The sequence below is a fragment of the Phyllostomus hastatus genome, unplaced genomic scaffold, assembly GCF_019186645.2.
Source record: "Phyllostomus hastatus isolate PE091 unplaced genomic scaffold, TTU_PhHast_1.1 phas_contig_551, whole genome shotgun sequence".
Lineage (NCBI taxonomy): Eukaryota > Metazoa > Chordata > Mammalia > Chiroptera > Phyllostomidae > Phyllostomus > Phyllostomus hastatus.
In genome coordinates, this window is record NW_025333909.1 from 5,289,839 (window position 1) to 5,313,241 (window position 23,403).

The 23,403-nt window shown below is 38.3% G+C and overlaps 2 pseudogenes; both read left to right on the plus strand.

The window, feature by feature from the left end:
- The first annotated feature begins 1,519 nt into the window (after window positions 1-1,519).
- LOC123824416 lies at window positions 1,520-1,664 on the plus strand (annotated as a pseudogene).
- A 6,029-nt stretch (window positions 1,665-7,693) lies between these two features.
- LOC123824263 overlaps window positions 7,694-23,403 on the plus strand; it is a 40,428-nt pseudogene continuing 24,718 nt past the window's right edge.

The window sequence follows — 23,403 nt, forward strand, 5'->3', positions numbered from 1 at the left end:
GGAAAACCAACCTTCCCAGCAGCTTGTGAAAAGGCCAAGCAGCTGAGAGGCTCCAAAGAGAAGATTCAGAAGGTATATGAGGGTGCAAGGAGTGGCTGGGAAAAGTGACCAGTAAAGATTTTGGACTCGTGCTTCAAAGTGGTCTTGACCTGGTACTGCCAAACTAGGCAGAGAAAGGCCTGGCTTGATTTGGGCCTGACTTCAGGGGAGCAATAAGTGCCCACAAACAGCCTGCTATGAAAAAAAAAATATATCTCTTCCCTCTGGAAAATCATGGCCTTTAGCACATTCCCCAGAATGACATCAACCAGGGAACAGTGCCAAAAATGTGACTTTCACGTTTCTGCAGCAACAGATGATTTCCTCTCCCCACTTGGCTTTTTTTCTTATATGTATAAATAAAGGAGCCAGTCAATCGTTCAAAAAATATGAACATCTTAAGCACTTCCAGGCTTTGCAAGTAGTAATTATTAATAGAAGCAAGTGACCATGCCTCTTAGAAATGTTATTTCACATATTCCTTTTCTGATTCCTTAAAAGAAACATATATGTGGCCATGCTGGACTGAAATAATAAGGGTTGACACAATGACTGCACCAAAATGGATTTTTCCTTACTTGATTTATATCATGAACCTTGCACATGAATGTTCCATTTGGTCTTCCCAAAGACTCTTAAGCCTGGGAGAAAGGGGTTAAGTCACCCAGACCCTGGTGGCTGAGGATAGATTCAACCAGCGCAAAAGGACAGAAACATCAGAGAATCCCAGCTCCATGATTGTCCCATCATTATTCAGACTTGCCCAGAGGTCATTCTAAGGTCTAACAATGAGCAAAAAGCAATATTCGTTGCTCGGTATTTGCCCTCAACTTCTATTTCCTCATTCTCACCTCCTTGCCTAATCTGCTTTTCTTCTAGAACCATAGCATTACTCTAAACTCTGGAGATGATGTATGCCTTACTCATTCACTATCTGGACTGCTCTCTTTGTTTTATCTCCACCAAGCATTTGCCTCATCAGCCCTCCCAATATGACAGAGGCCTAGACACCCCACCCAGCTACACAGCTCAGGTCTAGTTGCAGTGTAGGCAACAGCCTTTCAGTATAAGAACTGAATGGGCTACTTACTGGTCCATACCTTATGAGAATAGCCTGCTCTGCTGCTGAAAAGGATTTTGTCCTCAAGCTGCTGGTTATGTTCAACTAGTTATCTAGCTGAGGGAGGGCTGCCCCATTCCAGGAGGTAGCAATAGAGATGTCATAATAGAGGTCTTGGTGGTATAAAACCAGAGTGCTTTTATGATTTTTTCTCTTGTAAAAACATGTGTCTGTAGTCAGGAGACAGAGAACCAAAGAAATGGCAGCTAAGGGTTTCCCTTAAGGACTGATTCAAAGCCCAAAACAGGTCAAATTAAACTATGGCCAGTTCTTCACCTTTATGGACCTTAAGAAACAACTTAAAAGGCCAGACTTTTCTACAGAACTTTGATGATGTTATCTGTGTTAAAGTATAAGGTAATACCCTGATAATGGGTAAAGAGATACCTGATTGGTGGTGTTGCTTTTATATCAGTCAGGGGCAAAGCAGATGTAGAGTTCTTTGTTCATCTTAGCTTCATGCCTGGTTTGGTGACCAGAGATGTTTCATGCCTGGGGCACATAAAACATGTATAAGGTGATCCTTCCATAATTATATGAAAAGCTAAAGAAATGTTGGAAGTCCTTGAGGCTTTCTAGCACACCAGCTCTAATATATACTGACTTTGTTGGGTGGGAGCCCATCAAAATAATCCATGGGGAGATAGCACATACCAAGCTTCAAATGGACTGATCAAATTTGCATTTTACAGATTTAGTAAGGGGTTGGAATTATCATGAGTGTTCTGGGTTCAGTCAGTCCCTTAAATAAATCAAGCAATATGTTCCCATGATTAAGTGTATGAATTTCATAGTGAAACAGACCTGGGCATAAACTCCCTTGATATATGACACACTGTAAGGTACTTAATCTTTCTATGTCCTGGGTTCCTAATTTGTAATAGGGGGATAATGATAGTACCAACTTAGTAAGTGTGTGTAAGGACTCAATAAAACAATATATATAAGTCATAATATATACATACCTGTATATACCTAAAATGCACTTTATACACACACACACACACACACACACACATAAATGTATGTATATATACATATAAACATACGTATTATATACAATACACACACACACACTGCTTAGTGTAGTGGTTGGCAGATGGTAAGCAACCAATAAATGGTAACTAATATTATTATCATCTAGATGATTATCTCCTTTGTAAGTTATAAAATCTATAAAACATAAATCAGAGACACGCATGTAGAATATTATACAGACCAGATATCATGAATCTCTATCTGCACTGCCTTTTTCTGATCTAGCATGCCATCTTACAAGTTCACAAATAACACTGTTTGCCCCAAAAGGACCAGCTTTGTAAAATTGGTAGTAGTAAAATGTTGGTTGAGCAAATCTAAGACAGTGACTACACCACAGATTTAGTAGTCATTATGGAGAAGCAATGCCCTATTCTTTATGATAAAAATCAAAAGTGCCTAAGTGAGGGAAGTAGAAAAATGAAAGGAGCCCTGGCTGCTGTAACTCAGTGGATTGAGCATGGGCCTTCGAATCAAGGGGTTGCTGGTTTGATTCCCAGTCAGGGCACATGCCTGGGTTTCGGGCCAGGTCCCCAGTAGGGGGCATGCGAGAGGCAACCACACATTGATGTTTCTCTCCCTCTCTTTCTCCTTCCCTTACCCTCTCTCTCAAAATAAATAAACTCTTTTAAAAATAAAAATGAAACAAATATTGGCAAAGGTTGGATGTAATGAAGTACTAAAGGACTTGGCCGTGATCTCTCTTGAGTCCTCAAGTTTTTTCTAGTTCAGGGTCTTCTGTAACCTGAACTCACTGCTTTCTGGCTCACCAACTTACCCTGCTCTAGTGAATCATTCCTGTCAGCACACACACAAGAAAAAAGAACCTGCTCATGATCTTCATATTACTTCCTAAATTCTATGCTCTTTATCACAGAAAAACTTCCTCAAAGTATTGCCTACGGTTACTGTCTCCACTGCCTTATCTCTGTCTCTAAACTCAACCACTGCAATTGGAATTAAAAATTAAAATTCCACTGAAACTACTCTTATCAAGGACACCAATGGCATCCATATTACTAATGGGTAGAAAACTCTCTGCCTCATCATATTCAAGCACTGGGAAGCATTCAGCCTAGTTAATCACCATCTCCTTCTTAAAGAACATTTTTTTCTTATCTGCCTGACATCATATTAAGCTGGTTCTCTTCTTACATCACTGGCCTCTCCTCATTTGTCCTTACAGGTTTCTCTTCCCCTGTCCCATATCAAAATGTTGGTATATCCTAGGGCTTGGCATCTCTCTTTTCCATTCACACTCTCCCCCTAGAAAATTTTATCCAGCCCCATGGCTTTATACAGGCCACTTATATGAGGTTAAGTCCCATCTTTTAACTATATTCCTGAACTCTAGACTTGTGTATCCAACTACTTAATTTATCTCACACCTGTGTATTCAAGAGGCATCTCAAACTTAATGTGTCATAAGCAGAAATCTTGACCCCACCACCATCATGTACACACATAAAACCTGCTCCTCGTCCAGTCTTTTCCATCTCAAGAAATGGCATCACTATCCATCCAGGAACTCAAACCAAAAGAAGGTATTAATCACTGATTCTCTTCTTTTCCTGTAGCTCTTCCCACCAAATCCATCAAAATTTATTAATTCTTCCTTGAAACAATATCCTCAATACATCTACTTCCTTACTTATTCACTTCCATCATTTTTTTACCTGAGTTGCTACAACAGCCTCCTAACAGCTCTCCCTACTTATATTATTGCCCTGATATCATTCATTCCCCAAGAACAGTCAGAGCCATCCTTAAAAAAATAAGTTAGATCATTTAATTTCCCTACTTAAAGACCTCTGATAGCTCCCTATTACTCTCAGAATAAAGCCAAAGTATTTTAACATAAACAACTAGACCTTATTTGATTGTCTCTACTAATTTTTTCTCATACTACTCCCTCTTTATCACTATGCTTCAGTCATACTGGCCTTTCTGTCCCACTGACATATCACACTCCTTCTAGTTGTTCCCTCTGTCTATAAATGTTTTTCCCCCAGACTTCACATGTCATTCAGATCTCAGCCTCATATCACCCAGTTACTCTGTCATATCACCTTATTTTCTTTCACTTTAACACTAATAATTATCTAACATTTTCTTTATTATCAGTATACTCTCATATCAAACTAGAATGTCAGTTATACAAGAACAGATCCTTTGTCAGTCTTGTTCAACTCTGTATTCCCTACCACTAGAACAGAGTCTAGCACTTAATAAGCTTCATGAAGACAGAATTTTGTTATGTTCATCATTATATCTCTGTGGCCTAGAACAGTGTCTGGCATATAGTAAGTACTCAATGGCTATTTGTTGAGTAAATGAATAAATAGTAGGAATACATAAATATTTCCTGAATTAATTCCAGCAGAGTTTAGGCTAGCTAAGTTCTCATCATTTATTCCCATCACCATAACAAACACTTGTTTGTTGATTTATTGGTGATGGTAATTCTGACAAATTTAAGGTGATGTCTAATTGTGGTTTTGATTTGCATTTCCATGATGATTAGTGATGTTGAGCATCTTTTCACATATCTGTTGGACATTTGTATGTCGTTTTTGGAGAAATGTTTATTCAGATCCCCTGCCCATTTTTACATCAGATTGTTTGGATTTCTTGGTGTTAAATTGCCTGAGTTCCCTCTATGTTTTGTATATTAACTTCTTATCAGATGTATCATTGGTGAATATATTCTCTGATTCAGTAGGTTGTCTTTTTGTTTTCTTGACAGTTTCCTTCACTGTGCAAAACCTCTTTAGTTTGATGTAGTCTTATTTATTTTTCTTTTGTATTCTTTGCCTAAGGAGATTTGTCCAAAATGTAAAATATTACTGAGAGTGATGTTTAAAAGTTCACTGCCTCTGTTTTCTTTGAGGAGTTTTACTATTTCAGGTATTACTTACTTTTTTACTTTATTTTTATTGTTTACACTCTAACAGATGTTCCAATTTTACCCACTTTGCTCACCTCCCCCTTGCCCTTGCCCTGCCTTTCCTCTGGCCATAATCAATCCGTTGCCCATGCCTATGGGTGCTTTGGTTAATACCTTCACCTTTATGATATTATTTCTAAGTTTTTATTTGTTTCTTTTGCATTTTTTATTGTTGTTCAAGTACAGTTGAGTTGTCTCCATTTTCCTACCACCACTTCCCCTGCCCCACCAACCACCACCTCCCATCCTCAAACTTTCCCCGCTTTGGCTTTGTCCATGGGTCCTTTATACATGTTCCTTGATTAACCTTCCCCTTCTTTCCCCTGTTATCTCCTTCTTCCTCCCCTCTGGTTACTGTCAGATTGTTCTTTAATTCAGTGTCTCTGGTTCTATTTTACTTGCTTGTTTGTTTTGTTGATTAGGTTTCACTTATAAGAGAAATGATATGGTATTTCTTTCACTGCCTGGCTTATTTCACTTAGCATAATGGTCTCCAGTTCCATCTATGCTGTTGCAAAGGGTAGAAGCTCTTTCTTTATTTGTGCTGCGTAGTATTCCATTCTGTAAATGTACCACAGTTTTTGATCCATTCATTTACTGATGGGCCTTTAGGTTACTTCCAGTAGTTGGTTATTGTAAATTGCACTGCTATGAACATTGGGGTGCATAGGTTATTTTGAATTGGTGTTTCAGGGCTCTTAGGGTATAATCCTAGCAGTGGAATTGCCAGGTCAAAAGGTATTGCTTCTAAGTCCAGTGCCACAAGTGGGGAAATAACTTGGGTGAATTTGCAGTTTCTCAAACAGGTCAAGTAGTTTTCTGAACCCAAAGCTGTCCTATTTGTTCAGGTGTAGATTTAGATCACATATATAGATTTTATAATTCATGCATAGAAACGACCCTGCTGAGGGAATCTTGTATTGAAGAATGTCAGTATTGAAAATATCTCTTGACATGGATAATTCCAGCCAAGATGGAGGCATAGGTAGATACACTTTGCCTCCTTGCACAACCAAAAGGGCAACAACAAGTTTAAAGACAAAAAAATAACTGGAACTGTCATAAAATTGAACTGTATGGAAATCTGACAACCAATGAGTTAAAGAAGAAACATTCATTCAGACTAGTAGGAGGGGCAGAGACAGGTGGTGGCTAGCAGTCTGGGGCAGGCAAGTTGATGGCTGGTAGACTGGAATATCCTACATTCACGTGCAGATAAGCCAGGAGGAGCAACCAGGGAGCAAGAAAAATTCCACAACCCAGGATTCCAGTGCAGGAAACTAAAGCCTCAAAACATCTGGCTGTAAAAACCTGTGGGGATTGCAGCAATGGGAGAAACTCCCAGTCTCACAGGAGAGTCCATTAGAGAGGCCCATGGGATCCTAGAATGTACACAAACCCACCCAACCGGGAATCAGCACCTGAAAGGGCACAATCTGCTTGTAGGAAACAAGAGAAGTGATAGAAAGTAAGGCAAGAGCTGAGTAAGCAGCATTGGTCCCTCTCTGACCCCTCCCCCACATACAGTGCCACAACGCAGTGATGTAGAATGCCCCACCCTTGTGAATACCTAAGGCTCCACTTCTTCTTACTATATAGCATGCATGCTGAGACAAAAAATATATATATGGCACAAATGAAAGAACAGATCAAAGCTCCAAAAATACAACTGAGCGATAAAGAGATAGCCAATCTATCAGGTGTAGAGTTCAAAACACTGGTAATCAGTATGCTCACAGAAATGGTTGAGTATAGTCACAAAACAGAGGAAGAAGTGAAGGCTATGAAAAGTGAAATAAAGGAAAGTGTACAGGGAACCAACAACAAAGGGAAGGAAACTGGGACTCAAATAAACAATTTGGACCAGAAGGAAGAAATAAACATTTGGCCAGAACAGAATGAAGAAATAAGAATTTTAAAAAATGAGGAGGAGCTTAGGAACCTCCAGGACAACTTTAAGCACTCCAATATCTGAATCATAGAGGTACCAGAAGGAGAAGACAAAGAGCAAGAAATAGAAAACTTCTTTGAAAACATAATGAAGGGCAACTTCCCAATCTGGCAAAGGAAATAGACTTCCAGGAAGTCCAGGAAGCTCAGAGAGTCCCAAAGAAATTGGACTCAAAGAGGAACACACCAAGGCACATCATAATTACATTACCCAAGATGAAAGATAAGGAGAGAATCTTAAAAGCAGCAAGAGAAAAGGAGAGAGTTACCTACAAAGAGTTCCATAAGACTATCAGCTGATTTCTCAAAAGAAACTTTGCAGGCAAGAAGGGGCTGGAAAGAAATATTCAAGGTCAAAGACTTCCAGCCAAGATGGAGGTGTAGGTAAACACACAGTGCCTCCTCACACAACCAAAATAAGGTCAGCAACAATTCAGAAACAAGGTAACAACCAGATGTGACAGAAAATTGAACTGTATGGAAGTCGGACAACCAAGGAGTTAAAATAGACACATTCATCCAGACCGGTAGGAAGGGTGGAGTCGGGCAGCCAGGCAGAGAGGGGGTCACGGCACCAAGAGCAGTGGCATCGGGTGCATATGGCATCCCGGGTGCAAGACCATGGCGGGCAGATCCTGGGCGCACAGGCGGCTGGTAGACCCAGTGAGCTGGCGACTGTGAGGCGAGGCACTGTGCACAAGGCACCTGGATGTCCAGGCAATCCACCTTCACATGCAGATAAACCAGGTGAAATTGGGCAGTGAGACAGACTGCGCAACCCAGGGTCCCAGCACCAGGAAACAGAGTCTTGGGACACTGATTGAAAACACCTGTGGGGGCTGAGGCACAAGGAGAGAGACTCCCAGACTCACAGGAGAGTGCATTGGAGAGAACCACGGGGTCCTAGAACGTGCACAGGCCCACCCACATGGGAATCAGCACCAGAAAGGCCCAGTTTGCTTGGGGGAAGCGGCAGAAGGGACTGAAATCCAATGGAGAGAGGAGCAAGCACCATTGTTCCCTCTCAGACCCCACCCCCAATGATGATACAGCATCACAACCCAGCAACTGGCCTGCCCTGCCCTGGTGAACACCTAATGCTCCACCCCTCATATGTAACAGGTCCGACCAGACCAAAAAAAAAAAAAAATGGCCTGAATGGAAGATCAGTTTAAAGCTCCACAGCAAATAAAACTAAGCAACCAAGAGATAGCCAACCTATCAGATGCACAGTTCAAAGCATTGGTGATCAGGATGCTCAAAGAATTGGTTGGATTTGGTCATAAATTAGATGAAAAAATGAAGGCTATGATAAGTGAAATGAAGGAAAATGCACAGGGAATCAATAGTGATGGGGTGGAAACTAGGACTCAAATCAATAGAGTGGACCAGAAGGAAGAAAGAAACAAACAAACAGAAAAGAATGGAGAAATAATAATTTTAAAAAATGAGGAGAAGCTTAGGAACCCCAGGACATCTTTAAACATTCCAACATCTGAATTATAGGGGTACCAGAAGGGGAAGAGGAAGAGCAACAAGTGGAAAACTTATTTGAACAAATAATAAAGGAAAACTTCCCCAATCTGGCAAAGGAAATAGACTTCCAGGAAGTCCAGGAAGCTCAGAGCGTCCCAAAGAAGTTGGACCCAAGGAGGAACACACCAAGGCATATCATAATTACATTAGCCAAGGTAAAAATGAAGGAGAGAATTGTAAGAGCAGCAACAGATAAGGGGACAGAAACCTACAAAGGAGTTCCCATCAGACTGTCAGCTTTCCTAAAAGAGACCTTGCAGGCAAGAAGGGACTGGAAAGAAGTATTCCAAGTCATGAAAGGCAAGGCCCTACATCCAAGAGTGCTCTATCCAGCAAAGCTTTCATTTAGGATGGAAGGGCAGATAAAGTGCTCCCCAGATAAGGTCAAGTTCAGGGAGTTCATCATCACCAAGCCCTTATTTTATGAAATGTTAAGGGGACTTCTCTAAGAAAAAGAAGATAAAGAACATGTATAGTAAAAGAACAGCAAACTCACCATTATTAACAACCACACCTAAAGCAAAACTAAAAGAAACTAAGCAAACAACTGGAATAGGAACAGAACCACGGAAATGGAGATCACATGGAGGGTTATCAACAGGGGAGTGGGAGGAGGAGAGAGGGGGAAAAGGTACAGAGAATAAGTAGCATAGACGGTAGGTAGAAAACAGACAGGGGGAGGGTAAGAATAGTATGGGAAATGTAGAAGCTAAAGAACATGACACATGGACATGGACTAAAGGAGAAGAATGTGGGTGGGGGAGGGTGTGCAGGGTGGAGGGGAATAAAGGGGGAAAATGGGACAACTATAATAGCATAATCAATAAAATATATTTTTTAAAATGCCCAGATGCCAAAATAATATTACTTATAGAAGCCCCAGGAGTGTTGTGAAATAATCAGGAAAAAAAAGAGGTATTTGAAGTCATGAAAGGCAAGGATCTACGTCCAAGATAACTCTATCCAGCAAAGCTCTCATTTAGAATGGAAGGGCAGATAAAGCACTTCCCAGATAAGGTCAGGTTAAAGGAGTTCATCATCACCAAGCCATTATTATATGAAATGTTAAAGGGACTTATCTAAGAAAAAGAAGTTGATCAAAAATATGAACAATAAAATGACAACAAACTCACAACTATCAACAACTAAACCTAAAAAACAAAAGCAAACTAAGCAAACAACTAGAACAGGAACAGAATCACAGAAATGGAGATCACATGGACAGTTATCAGTGGGTAGGGGGAGTGGGGAGAATGGGAGAAAAGGTGCAGGGAATAAGAAGTATAAATGGCAGGTACAAAGTAGACAGGGGGAGGTTAAGAATAATATGGGAAATGGAGAAGCCAAAGAACTTATATGTATGACTCATGGACATGAACTAAGGTTGGGGAATAATGGTGGGGGGAGGTGCAGGGTGGAGCGGGGAGAAAAGGGAGAAAAAATGGGACAACTGTAATAGCATAATCAATCAAATATATTTTAAAAAGAAAATAAAAATACAATATACCAGTATTTATGGGGTGCCACAAAGATAGTAAAAGAAGGAAATTCATACTATAAGTGCCTACCTAAAGATCCCAAATAACCTTACTTTGCATCTCAATTGTCTGCAAAAAGAAAGACAAACTAAGCCCCAAGTTATCAGAAGGAATGAAATAAAGATTAGAGCTAAACAAAATAGGAAGAAAGAGAAAAAATAATAAAACTTAAGACTAAGTTTTTGAAAAGATGAACAATATTGATAAAAATCTTAGTTATCTAAGAAAAAAAGACAGACTATTTAAATAACACCAGAAATAAAAACAGAGGCAATCTTACAACTGGTGCCACAAAAATACAAAAGTTCGTGACACCACTGTGAACAATTATACAGCAACAAACTGAATAATTTAGGAGAATCAACAAATTCATAGAAACTTACAGCCTGTCTAGAGTGAATCATGAAAAAATAGAAAGTTTGGACAGACTTGTAACTAGCATGGATCTTCAGTAATCAAAAACCTCTCAGTGAAGGAAAGCCAGGGACCATATTGCTTTATTTTCACTAATAAATTAACACCGACCCTTCTCAAACTGTTCCAAAAAATAGAAAGGAAGGGAATATGTTCAAACTCATTTTATGACTCCAGCATTACCTTTATACCAATGTAAGGCAAAGACATCACCCACATACACAGACAGGTGAATATCTCTGATGAGTATAAATGCAAACATCCTCAACATAGGCAAATTAATTAATGTGAAATGCAACATTAACAGAATAAAGGATAAAAATCACATGATTCTCTTCATAAATGTAGAAAAAGAATTTGACAAAATTTAACACCTTTTTGTGAAAAAATTCTCAACACACTAGAAATGGAAAGTACCTCAGCATAATAAAGGCCATATGTGAAAAGCTCATAGCGCACATTATGCACACTGGTAAAAACCTAAAATTTTTCCTTCAAAGATCAGGCACAAGGCAAAGATACCCAAAATAATGGAAAACACTACTATGCACAAAGACTAGAAAAATTAATGTTGTTAAAATATCCATACTACCCAAAGGAATTTACAGATTCAATGCATTCCATATCAAAATCCCAATGGCATATTTTGTAGAAATAGAAAAAATAATTATACAATGATATGAAATTACAAATACATCAATAAATCCTGAGAAAGAGAAACAAGGCCAGAGGTATCACACTTCCTGATTTCAAATTATACAACATAGCTACAGTAATTAAAAGAGTATGGTACTGTCATAAAAACACTTACACACCAATAGAACAAAATAGAGATCCCAGAAATAAACACACGTATATTTCGTCAATTGATTTTTCACATGGGTGCCATGAATACACAATGTGGAAAGCATAGTCTGTACTAGAAATAGTGTTCTTAAAAACTAGATATGTGCATGCAAAAAATAAAGTTTGAACCCTAGCTGACACATACATAAAATGATTTAAAGACTTAAACATAAGACTCAAAACTATAAAACTCCTGGTTAAAACATTGGGGTAAAACTTCTTGACATTGCTCTTGGCCGTGAGTTCTTGCATATGATAGCAAGAGCATACGAAATAACAACGACAAAAACAAGTGGAATTGCATCAAACTAAAATGCTTTTGCACAGCAAAAGAAACAGTTTTTATTGTTGTGTAATTACAGTTGTCCCCATTTCCGCCCCCATTATTCTCCCCCACCCTACCCACCTCCACCTCGCACATTCAATCCTCCCCACCCCCATTGTCCTTGTCCATGGTTCCTTTATACATATTCCTTGATGACCCTTCCCCGTCTTTGCCCTGTTATCCCCCCCTCCCTTCTGGTCGCTGTCAGTTTGTTCTTTATTTCCATGTCTCTGGTTCTATTTTGCTCACTTGTTTGTTTTGTTGATTAGGTCCCCCTTGTAGGTGACATCATATGGCATTTGACTTTGAGAACCAAAAACAAACAATTAACAGGAAAAGCAATCTAGAGAATGGGAGAAAATATTTGCAAACCATATATCTCATAAGGGCTTAATATCCAAAAATATAAGGAATTCTTGTAATTCAACAGCAAAAGAAATCTAATAATGTGATTAAAAAATAGGCCAAAGGCTTGAAGAGAGCCCTGGCTGGTGTGGCTCAGAGGACTGAGTGCTGGCCAGTGAATCGAATGGTCACTGGTTTAATTCCCCGTCAGGACACATGCTTGGGCTGTGGGCCAGATCTCCAGTAGGTGGCGCTTGAGAGGCAGCCACACATTGATGTTTCTCTCCCTCCTTTTCTCCCTCCCTTCCTCTTTCTCTAAAAATAAATACTTTTTAAAATATATTTTTTAAAAAGTCTTGAATAGACATTCCCCCAAATAAGACATACAAATGACCAACAGATAGATGAACTGTTACTCAACATAACTAATCATCGGGGAAACAAAACCACAAGGAGAGATTATCTCACACCTGTCAGGATGGTTATTGAAGGAAATTCTGCAATATGTGACAACATGAATGAAGCTGAAGAACATTATATGCTAAGCAAAATAAAAAAAAAATCAAGCCACTGAAAGACAGATACTGCATAATCCCACTTACATGAGATATATAAAATAGTCAAATTCATAGAATCAAAAAGTGTAGTCCTGGCTAGTGTGGCTCAGTTGGTTGGAGTATTGCTCCATATACCAAAAGGTTGGGAATATGATTCCCGATCAGGGCATATATCTAGGTTGTGGGTTTGACCCCTGTTTGGGGTATATATGGAAGGCAACCAATCAATGTTCCTCTCACATTGATGTTTCTAGCTTTCTTTGCTTTCTCTCTCTAAAATCAATAATCTTTTTTTAAAAAGTATAATGGTAGCTGCCACAGGCTGGGATGACACAAAAATGAGTAGTTTCTAATCAATGGTCATAAAATTTCAGTTAAGCAAGATGAATAAACTCCAGGGAGCTGCTTTACAACATTATATGTATAGTCAACAATAATGTAGTTTATACAATTACCCCCTTATTTACCAGGGACATGCTCTCTGAAACTACAGAGAGTACCAAACCCTATGTATACTGTTTTTTTCCTACACATACATAAATTTTCACTTAATGGATTTTCTGTGGCATGTCAAAATTGCCAGCTACACTACTTTCGTGTTTTGGGGCAATAATTAGTAAAGTATGGGTTACTTGAGCATAAGAACTGCAATATTATGACAGTAAATTTGATAACTGAAACAGGTACTAAATGATTAGTGAGTGGTTAGTATACATGGCATGAATTTTCTGGACAAAGTGATGATTTCATCCCACTTGGAATGGATTGGGACAGTATGAGATTCGTTGCATTACTCAAAATGGCACACAATTTTAAACTTTTAAGTGTTTAATTCTGTAATTCTCTAGTTAATATTTTTGAACTGCAGTTGACTGTAGATAACTGAAACTGCAGAAAGAAAAACCATGGATAATGAGGGACTATGGTACACTTAATTTATTGAGAGAAGATCTTGTGTTATATGTTGTTACCACTTAAAATAAAATTAAAAATAAAAGATTCTTGCCCTGACTGGTGTCACTCAGTGGACTGAGTGCTGGCCTGTGAACCAAAGGGTCTCCGGTTTGATTCCCAGTTGGGGCACATGACGGGGTTGCAGGCTGTGTTCCCGGTGGGGGGTGCACAAGAAGCAAGAGGAAATATTGATGTTTCTCTCCCTCTTTTTCTCCCTCCCTTCCCCTTTCTCTAAAAATACATAAATAAAATCTTTAAAAAAGATTTTCCCCCCAAAATCCCAACATACATATTCCAAAAATGGGAAGGAATCAAAACATATAAGTGAACTAAATGTTTAAGTTCCTCCAAGATTCATATGTTGAAAACCCAACCCTAAATGTGAGACTAGGAGGCATAGACTTTGATAGGTGATTAATTCATGTGTGTGGAGCTCTTATGAATTGGATTAGTGCCCTTATAAAAGAGACCCCAAAGTAATCCCTGACTCCTTTTCCATGTCATGTTACAGCAAAAAGATGGCTGTCAAAAAGGAAGTAGACCCTCACTAAACCTGCCAGCACCATGATCTTGGACTTTCCAGCTGCAGAACTGTGAGGAATAAATTTCTGTTGTTTCAGAAAATGAAAGACAATAATGGAGAAATTACGGAACATGAGATATGACACATAGAAAACAAATAATGAAATGGCTTAAGTCTTTCCTTATGAGTAACTACTTTAAATGTAAATGAATTAAACCCTGCAGTCAATAGACAGAGATTGTCAGAATAGAATTTTTTAAAGCCATTTGTATGCTGCTTGAAAGACACTCACTTTAGATACAATGACACATTTTTTTTCTGAATACCACATTTTGGATGCTTTATTTTCTTATTTTAGAATTTTTGAAAATCCAGAAAATGTATACTTTTTTCTTTGTCTTTAATCTTTATTATATTTTTTCTGTTACCATTTAGTCCCCTTATACCTTATACCACCCTCCCCCTCCAGCAATCACCACACTGTTGTCCATGTCCATGAGTCCTTTTTCCTCTTGGCTCAATCACTCCACCCCCTAACCCTCCCACTAGCTGACATCTGCTCCCCATCTATGAGGATACAATTACACAAATTCATTGAAAATCAAAAGATGGAAACAGATATTCTGTGCAAATAGTAACCAAAAAAATCTGGTGGCTACACTAATGTCAGACAAAATTGACTTTAACTCAAAAACTATAACAAGACAAAGAAGGACATCAGTAAGAAGAAACCCCATCAAGAAAGTATAAAAATTATGCACATATATGGACCTAATAACAGAGCCCCTATATATGATATAAATATTGACAGAAATAAAAAAAGAAATAGTTCTGTAATAATAGTTGGTGTCTTCAATATTCTACTTTCAACAATAGATAAAACAAAATTAAGGAGGGAAAACCAGTATAATCAACTAAACAAAACAGATATATACAGAAAATTATACGCATAAACAAAAGATTACACATTCTTCCCTGGCTGGTGTGACTCAGTGGATTGAGTGTTGGCCTGCAAACCAAAGGGTCACTGGTTTGATTCCCACTCAGGGCACATGCCTAGGTTGCGGGCCAGGTCCCCAGTAGGGGGCACTCAAGAGGCAATCACACATTGATGTTTCCCCCCCTCTCTTTCTCCCCCTCTTCCTCTTTCTAAAAATAAATAAATAAAACATTTTTAAAAGATTACACCTTCTTCTCAAGTATGCATGAAACCTTCTCCAGAATAAATCATATATTAGGTCACAGAACAATCTCAATAAATTTTAAACAATTTGAGATAATCCAAACTATCTTTTCTCACCACAGTAAAATGAAACTATAAATCGATAACAGATGGAAAATTAGAAAATTCACAAATATGTAGAAATTAGAAAGCAGTTAAACAACTAATGTGCCAATGGATAAATCAAAAAGAAAATTGGAAAATACTTTCTGACTCATGAAAACAAAAACACAAAGTACCTAAATTTATGGAATGCAGCAAAGTCAGTACTCAAAGGGAAATTTATAGGTATACATGCCTACATTAAATAGAAAGAAATGTCTAAAAGTAATACTCAAATTTTAAACCTTGAGAAACTTCAAAAATAGCAAACTAAAAAAAGAGAGAAAATTTATAAAAACCAAAGTTGGTTCTTTGAGTAAATCAACAAAATTGACAAACCTTTAGCTTAGCTGACTAAGAAAAAAGGACTCAATGACTTAAGAAAATCAGAAATGGATTGAAGATATTACTACCAACCTTACAGAAATGAATATGTAGGTATCAGAGAGCAATTAAGACTAATATAAGAAATTTTATATAAATAATTTAGGTAATCTAGATGAAATTAACAAATTTGTAAAACACATTAATTACTGAAACTGGGTCACAGTGAAAGAGAAAATCATACAAGCAAAGAAATTTAATCTGTAACTTAAAAAAAAAAAAACTTTCAACAATGAAAAGTCCAGATGACTTCATAGTGAATTCCAAGGTCAGGGACAGGGGGCAATGTAGAGGGGAGAAAAGGGGGGGAAATGGTAGGCATCTGTAATCAATAAAAATAAATTATAATAATGAAAAGAATTAACACCAATTTTATTCAAACTCTTGCCAAAACAGATAAAGGAACACTTTCTAACTCATTTTATGAGGTTATCATTACCTTGATACCAAAGTCAGACAAAGATATTGCAAGAAAGAAAACTTTTGAATATAGGTGCAAAAATGCTAAAGAAAATACTAGCAAATGGAATCCAGTGGCATATTAATATTATACTCCATGCCCTATTAGGATTTATTCCAGGAATGTAAAGGTGGTGTAACATTTTAAAAAATCAATCAGTGTAATATAGCATATTCACAGAAATAAGAAAAAACCCACATGATAATTTTAACTGACGTAGGAAAATTACTTTACTAAATTCAACAACCTTTCCTGATTAAAAAAACAAACTGTAAGTAGAAAGAAAATTCCTAACATGGTTAAAGTCATATATGAAAAACCACAGCTAACACTATACTTAATGGTAAAATATTGAAAAATTTCTAAGATAGAACCAAGAATGGATGTCTGCTTTCCCCACTGCTTGTATTTTACTCGAAGTGGTAGACAAAGTAATTAAGCAAGAAAAATTAATAAAAGGCATCCAAATTAGAAAGAAGTAAAACTATTTCTGTTTGCATATAGAATAACATTATAAATAAAAAATCTAACAGAATCCACAAAATAAATTAGTAGTGCTAATAAAGTCTTCAAAGTTGTTGGATATAAAAACAACATGCAGAAAATCAGTTGTATTTCTATACACTAGACTTAATATTGTTAAAATGGCAATATTCCCCAAAGAGATTTATAGACCCATACTTCCATAGTTAATTGATCTTTAAGGTATTTTAATATGATATAATTGACATGTAACATTATATTAGTTTATGGTGTACAACATCATGATTCACTACATGTATATATTATGAAATAATTGCTGCAATAAGTCTAGTTAACATCCATGACCACACATCATTTCAATTTTTTTTTGTGCTGAAAACTTTTAAGATCTACTACTCTCTGAGCAATTTTAAAATACACAATACAGTACTATCAACTATAGTCACCATGCTGTATATTTTCAGGACTTACTTGTTTTGTAACTGGAAGTTTATACCTTTTGGCCACCTTCACACATTTTGCCAACTTGCTACTAACCACCTCTGGCAACCACTAATTTATTCTCTATATCTGTGAGTTTGACTTTTTTAAAGATCCCCCATATAAGTAAGATTATGCAGTATTTGTCTTCTTCTGTATGTCTTATTTCATTTAGCCTGATGTCCTCAAGTTCCAAATAGCAGGATTTCATTTTTTATGGAAAATAAAGTTTATAAATTTTTCCCAGGGTGATAAGACCATTCTATACAGAAAGATTAGTATTTTCAACAAATGGTATTGGGAAAAATAAATAGCCACACTCAAGAGAATAAAGCTGGAGGGATGCCATCAGCAGCATGACAGCATGAGAGGCTCTCTAGACTACAACAAGTTAGACAGGTATGATTCAACAAAAGATGCCCTGCTCAACATATCAATACATTTGAGACATCATCACACAATTGAGACATCTGAAGGTGGGTATATCTGAATGAACAATGGTGATGGTACTGAAAGAGGGAAAAATAGAGACAGAAGTCTCACAAAGTCCTGCATGAATTGTGGCCCTGGCATATGCAATAGCAGTGAATGATTGGGGTGCAATCCCCACTTGGCAAACTGGAGGGTCAGAGACAGCAATCACATCTAGGTAGCACACATTGAGACTAGTCCCACAATCAGAAGTAGGGAGTAGTGACAAAAAATCACAGAGCTCCACAGCCAGTCAGCACCAGACAAATAATTTTGCAGATGCAGAAACTCACCTACCCCAGCCCACTGTGTCCTGCCTGGCAGTAAAATCTTTATTCAGCAGATCACTAAAGAACTGAAAAATACTTCTAGTCTAAGTAGTCTGCAGTCATTGTGGCTAAACCCATGAGAAAAGCAAAAGTGTAGACATGCAAAACCACTTACCCTCACCCATCCCAGCCCACTAATTGTGGTACAGCCTGGTAGAGGCAGCTGGGTCAACTCAGACAGAGTGATTGTGCTAGCAACTTCTGGCTACAGAAAGGTGTCATCAGGAACAAACAGGACACCCAGAGCCTGTCACTTTCAATCCACACAAGTGGTTCCCCTAAACCAACTTAACTGAATAATAAAGGTGACACACACTTCCTTGTGAAATACAGGACATTTTCTACAGCCAAGGCAATATCACCGCACAGAGATCCTGGGAGCCCCAGCAGTGCAGGTAAGAGACAGTAAAAGCTTGCACTTCAGCACCACCTACTGGAAAAAAAGACCTCTACTTATCCACCTGCTAAACAGTGAAGTGTCAAATATTTTTAAAAAGTAGATTTCATTCTCACAAATGCCCAGGCAGAGAAATAATCCACCAAGCACAAATGAATAACCAAGGTTATTGATGATGAAACTTAAAACTCTCCCGGAAATAAACTTAATAACATGGAAGAATGTAATTTAAGTGACAGAGATTTCAAATTGTAGTTCCAAAAAAAAAAAAATCAACAAGATATAAGAAAACTTAGAAAAACAGTTCAATAAACTCAGAAATAAAAATCTATGAATAAAAGGACTACTACACTGAAGATATTGAAACTATAAGAAACAAACAGAAATTGAGACAAAGAATGAACTAGAAAGCTTAGGGCCTAGAGCAGACCAGATAAAAGACAGAATTAGTGACACAGAAGATAGAAATCTAGAAATGATTCAGGCACAAGAAGAGAGAGAGAGTCAAGAGAAACAATGAAATAACGCTATGAGCTCTGGCTCCATTAGAAAGGGTAATAAAAAAAATAATGGGTATACCAGAAGAAGACCAGGAAAAGGAAACACAGGGCTTATTCAAACCAATAATCAAAAAGAGCTTCTCAAACCTATGGGGGAAAAACTGGATTGCCAAAACCAAGGTGCTAAGAAAACACCTAATTATCTCAATCTAAAAAGGCACACTGCATTAAAACTGTCAAAAAATAACAACAAAGAAACAATTCTGAAGGCACTTGGGAAAAAGAAGATGGTAACTTATAAAAGGAACCCCATTAGATTATCATCAGATTTTTCAGCAGAAACTCTGTGAACTAGGAAATATTTAAATCAAATACTCAAATTACTAAAAGAAGAAAATCACCAGCCAAGCAATGTTATCCTTTAGTTATGAGAGAGAAATAAAGGTTTTTCCAAATATACAATAGATAAGGGAACTTACCACCACAAGGCATTATATTAAATACTGAAAGATTCTCTTCTATGTGAAACAAAAACACAAAAGAATACAATATCTAAGCACATGACTAAGAGACAGACAAAAGAAAAATATTGCAAGTCTCGTTCAGAATAGGGTATTAAACACTTATATATAACAAAATGTTTAAAGGAGGTAATAACATTTTCTTAAAAAGAAGAAAATAGGTACTGCAATTTGGAAATGAACTCACAGCATAAAAAGAGATAAATTCTGACAACAAAAATATAAAGAGTGGGAGAAAAGGACTACACTTGCACAGGTAAATGGAGATAAGTTAGAATGAGAAGAAAAAGGACTACCATATATATGAAAATTTCTTTTGCATAAACATAATGGTAATCACAAAAACATCTAGAACTGAGACATGTAACATAAAAAAGGGGGAAGAAACATAGGATACCACCAAACTAAAATAAGAGAAACACATGAAAAAAGAAACAACAAAAATACAGAGCCACCAAAAAAACAGTAGATAGAATGGGTATAGAAAATCCTGATACATCAGATATCACCCTAAATGTAAATGGACTGAACTCACCCATTAAAAGGCACAGAGTAGCAGGATCAAACAAATAAAAAGAAAACCCAACTATATGATGCCTTTATGAGCCAAGGACAAACATAGATTCAAAATGAAGACATAGAAAATGGTACTCCAAGCAAATGGCATACAGTGAATAGTAGATACAGATATTCTCATGTCTGGCAAAATAGATTTCAAGATAAAAAAAAGTAACAAGGGATGAAGATGGACATTGTGTGATAGGAAGGACAATACATCAAAAAGACATAACATATACTAATATATATGCACCCAACCCAGGAGCACCAAATATATAAAGTAACTACTAAAAGGCTAAAGGGAGAAACTGACAAAAACATGACTAAGTAAGGGACCTAAATACTTCATTGATAGCAATGGATAAATCATTGAAACAAAAAAAACTAATAAGGAAATATTGGCCTTAGATGACATATTAGACCAAATGGACCTAACTGGTATTCACAGAGCTTTTTATCCCAGAACACCAAAATATAAATTCTAATATAAAGCACATGGAACATTCTCAAAAATAGACCTTATGTTGGGACACTTAACTAGCCTCAATAAGTTTAAGAAAACTGAAATTGTACGAAGCATATTTTCTGACCACAATGCTTTGAAATTAGACATCAACTGCAAAAAAAAAGTGAAAAAAAAACCACAATTATGTGGAGACTAAACAACATTCTACTAAACAAATAAATCAAAGAAGAAATAAAAGGTGAGATCAAAACATACATAGCAACAAGTGAAAAGACAATATGACATATTGAAATTTGGGGAATTTCTGGTCAAGATGATAGGTAAGCACTGTGCTCACCACCTCCCATGGCCATATCAAAATTACAACTAAATTATAGAACAATTACCCTGGAGAGCAATCTAAAGATTAGCTGAAAGAAACTTTTATAACAGCAGATATAAAGAAGAAGACATGTACAGAATGGTAACAGAAGTAAAGATGGGCTGCTCCCACACCCATCTGTTGCAGTTGAGAAATGAGAAGGATATCTTGGCTGCAGCGGTGTCCCTGAGGAGCAAGCGGTTTCCATCCCCACACTGTGCTCCCCAGCCAGAAGCTCCAGTGCTGGGACAAGGAGTTTCCATAACTTCTGGCTGTGAAATTGGTGGGAATTCTGTCCAGGTAAGATGGAGGGCTTCTGGAAAGCCAGACATTCTCTTAAAGAGCCCACACACAGACTCATAGGCTCACAAAATATTCACCATAAGATTCAGCAAAAGGACAGTAGCTCAAAAGGTGCCAGGGGCATATGAGGAGAAACTAAATTGTATGGCTTCAGGGCAAGGGCTGAAAAAACAGCCATCATTTTTGTATGGCGAGCCCTCTTTCATACAGCAAGTACAGGTGGGCACCATTGTTTCTGTGTTGAGGCCCCCCTCCCACAGACACAGCCTACAGGTACAGGCATGTTTTAAATCTGAATCTGCTTTAATCTGGTGAACACAGCTCACAATATCCTGGCGAATCCCCCTGTAATCACGCCCCACCTAACTAGTGTACTTTCAGTGGCTGTTCTTACAGGCAGCCAGCCTTTGCCTAAACTACAGACTTTCCCAAAAATGCTCAAAAGTTCACAGGCACCAGCCAGGAGATGACTGGCCTTGGCATGCCCTATGCCTCTTGCTGAGTGGCCCCAGGTCCCAATACTGGTAGCAGCTGGCCTCATTTCACAGTGTGGCCTCTCCCACATGCATCTGGATCCAGGACAGGCAGTTACCAAGCACAGATTGCTATAAAGCACCTACCAGATGGCCCCAGGACAGGCACAGGGAGCAGCTAAACTTCCCCTGACCAGAGCCCCTCCTAAGAGGCTCCAGAATCAACACACCTTATGGTGAGCTTCAGGCCACAACAGAGCACCACCTGATTAGCTCCAAAAATGACACACCCAAAGGGTGGTCTTGGCAGGTACCAGAGCCTGGTTGGGGCAAATCCACTCAGTAGGGGTCAACCCACACACAGCAGTTTGTACATTGTGGTCAAGGCCAGTCATCAAAGCCAATAAGCCTCACAGCCTATCCCACCACTAATGTGACAACAGTAATCAAGGCTCAACTACAACAGGAAGGTGCACACAAAACACACAAGTGTCACTCCTAGAGCACCCAGCTCACTTGACCAAGACTACTGCACCACTGGGCCCCACAGGAAACCAACTATATAAGACCATCTTGCCAAGACTGGGGGACATAGCAGATCCAGCTAATAGATCAAAACAAGCAAAGGGAGGCAGCCAAAATGAGGAGAAAAAGAAATATACCCCAAATAAAGAACAGGAGAAAACTTCAGAAAATAAGAAATGGAGGCAAGCAATCTACCAGATGCAGAGTTGAAAACACTGATTAAAAGGATGCTCAAGGAACTTAGAGGTAGAATACATGAATCTGTGATAATTTCAACAAAGAGATAGTAAACATAAACAGGACATGAAAACCATAAAAAGAATAAATCAGAAATGAAGACTACAATAACTATTCTAAGATGGTTCTTCAGAGTAGGTGAAAGCTGCCATTGCCAAATTAGATTTACAGCTAAATTATAGAGAAATTAACCTGAATAACCAACTGAAGGCTACCTGAATTAAAATATTATAATTTACAGGAAAAAATTGCAGAGAAAGGTATGAAGGGTAGTGATGCAGAAAGCGCTGACCCCTGCACCTACATGTGGCAGCTAAGAAGCCAGAATGATACCTTGGCTGCAAAACTCCTTCCCACAGGAGCATGGAACCTCAATCCCTTGTAGGGATCCGCAACCCACAGCAACAGAGTTGAGAAGAGGAGCAGGCATAGCATCTGGTGGTGAAAGTCAGTGGGGACTCGGTCCATCTGGTGAGAAGGGAATTGGCTAGAGGCCCAGGCTCCACCTTCCCAGGGACCAGAACTCCAATTTTTACAGCACTAGCCCAGGGAGTGCACTGCATTGGTTCCCCAACTACTGGTGTTGGCACTCTGGTGTGCTGGAGTTCTGCAGAGGGTTCTGCTGGCTGCACCCAGCAGGGATATTAGGGGTCCTCTTTTTCTGCAGAAGCTCTTAATGGACACTCAGACAGTGACTGAACTGTGTATCTTTGGAAAGGGGATGATATTTCCCCACCTTGAGTGCAAAGCCAGCACCACCACTGCCACCATCATCATCCCCACCACCTGGTTGAATCTCTTGGCCTGCCCTACCACTTTGTGGCCACACCTTGATGAGTTCAGCTGAGCAAGGGAGTAAAAGTGCCATTCATACCAAGGACTTTTGTAGTGCTGTGTTCCAGGGATGCTTTTTTTCCAAAATCAGACAGGCAGGTGCTGGGTTGTATGGCTATATTGCAAGGGGGCCACATCTAGCTTTCTTGCAAGTTCAGCCCTGCT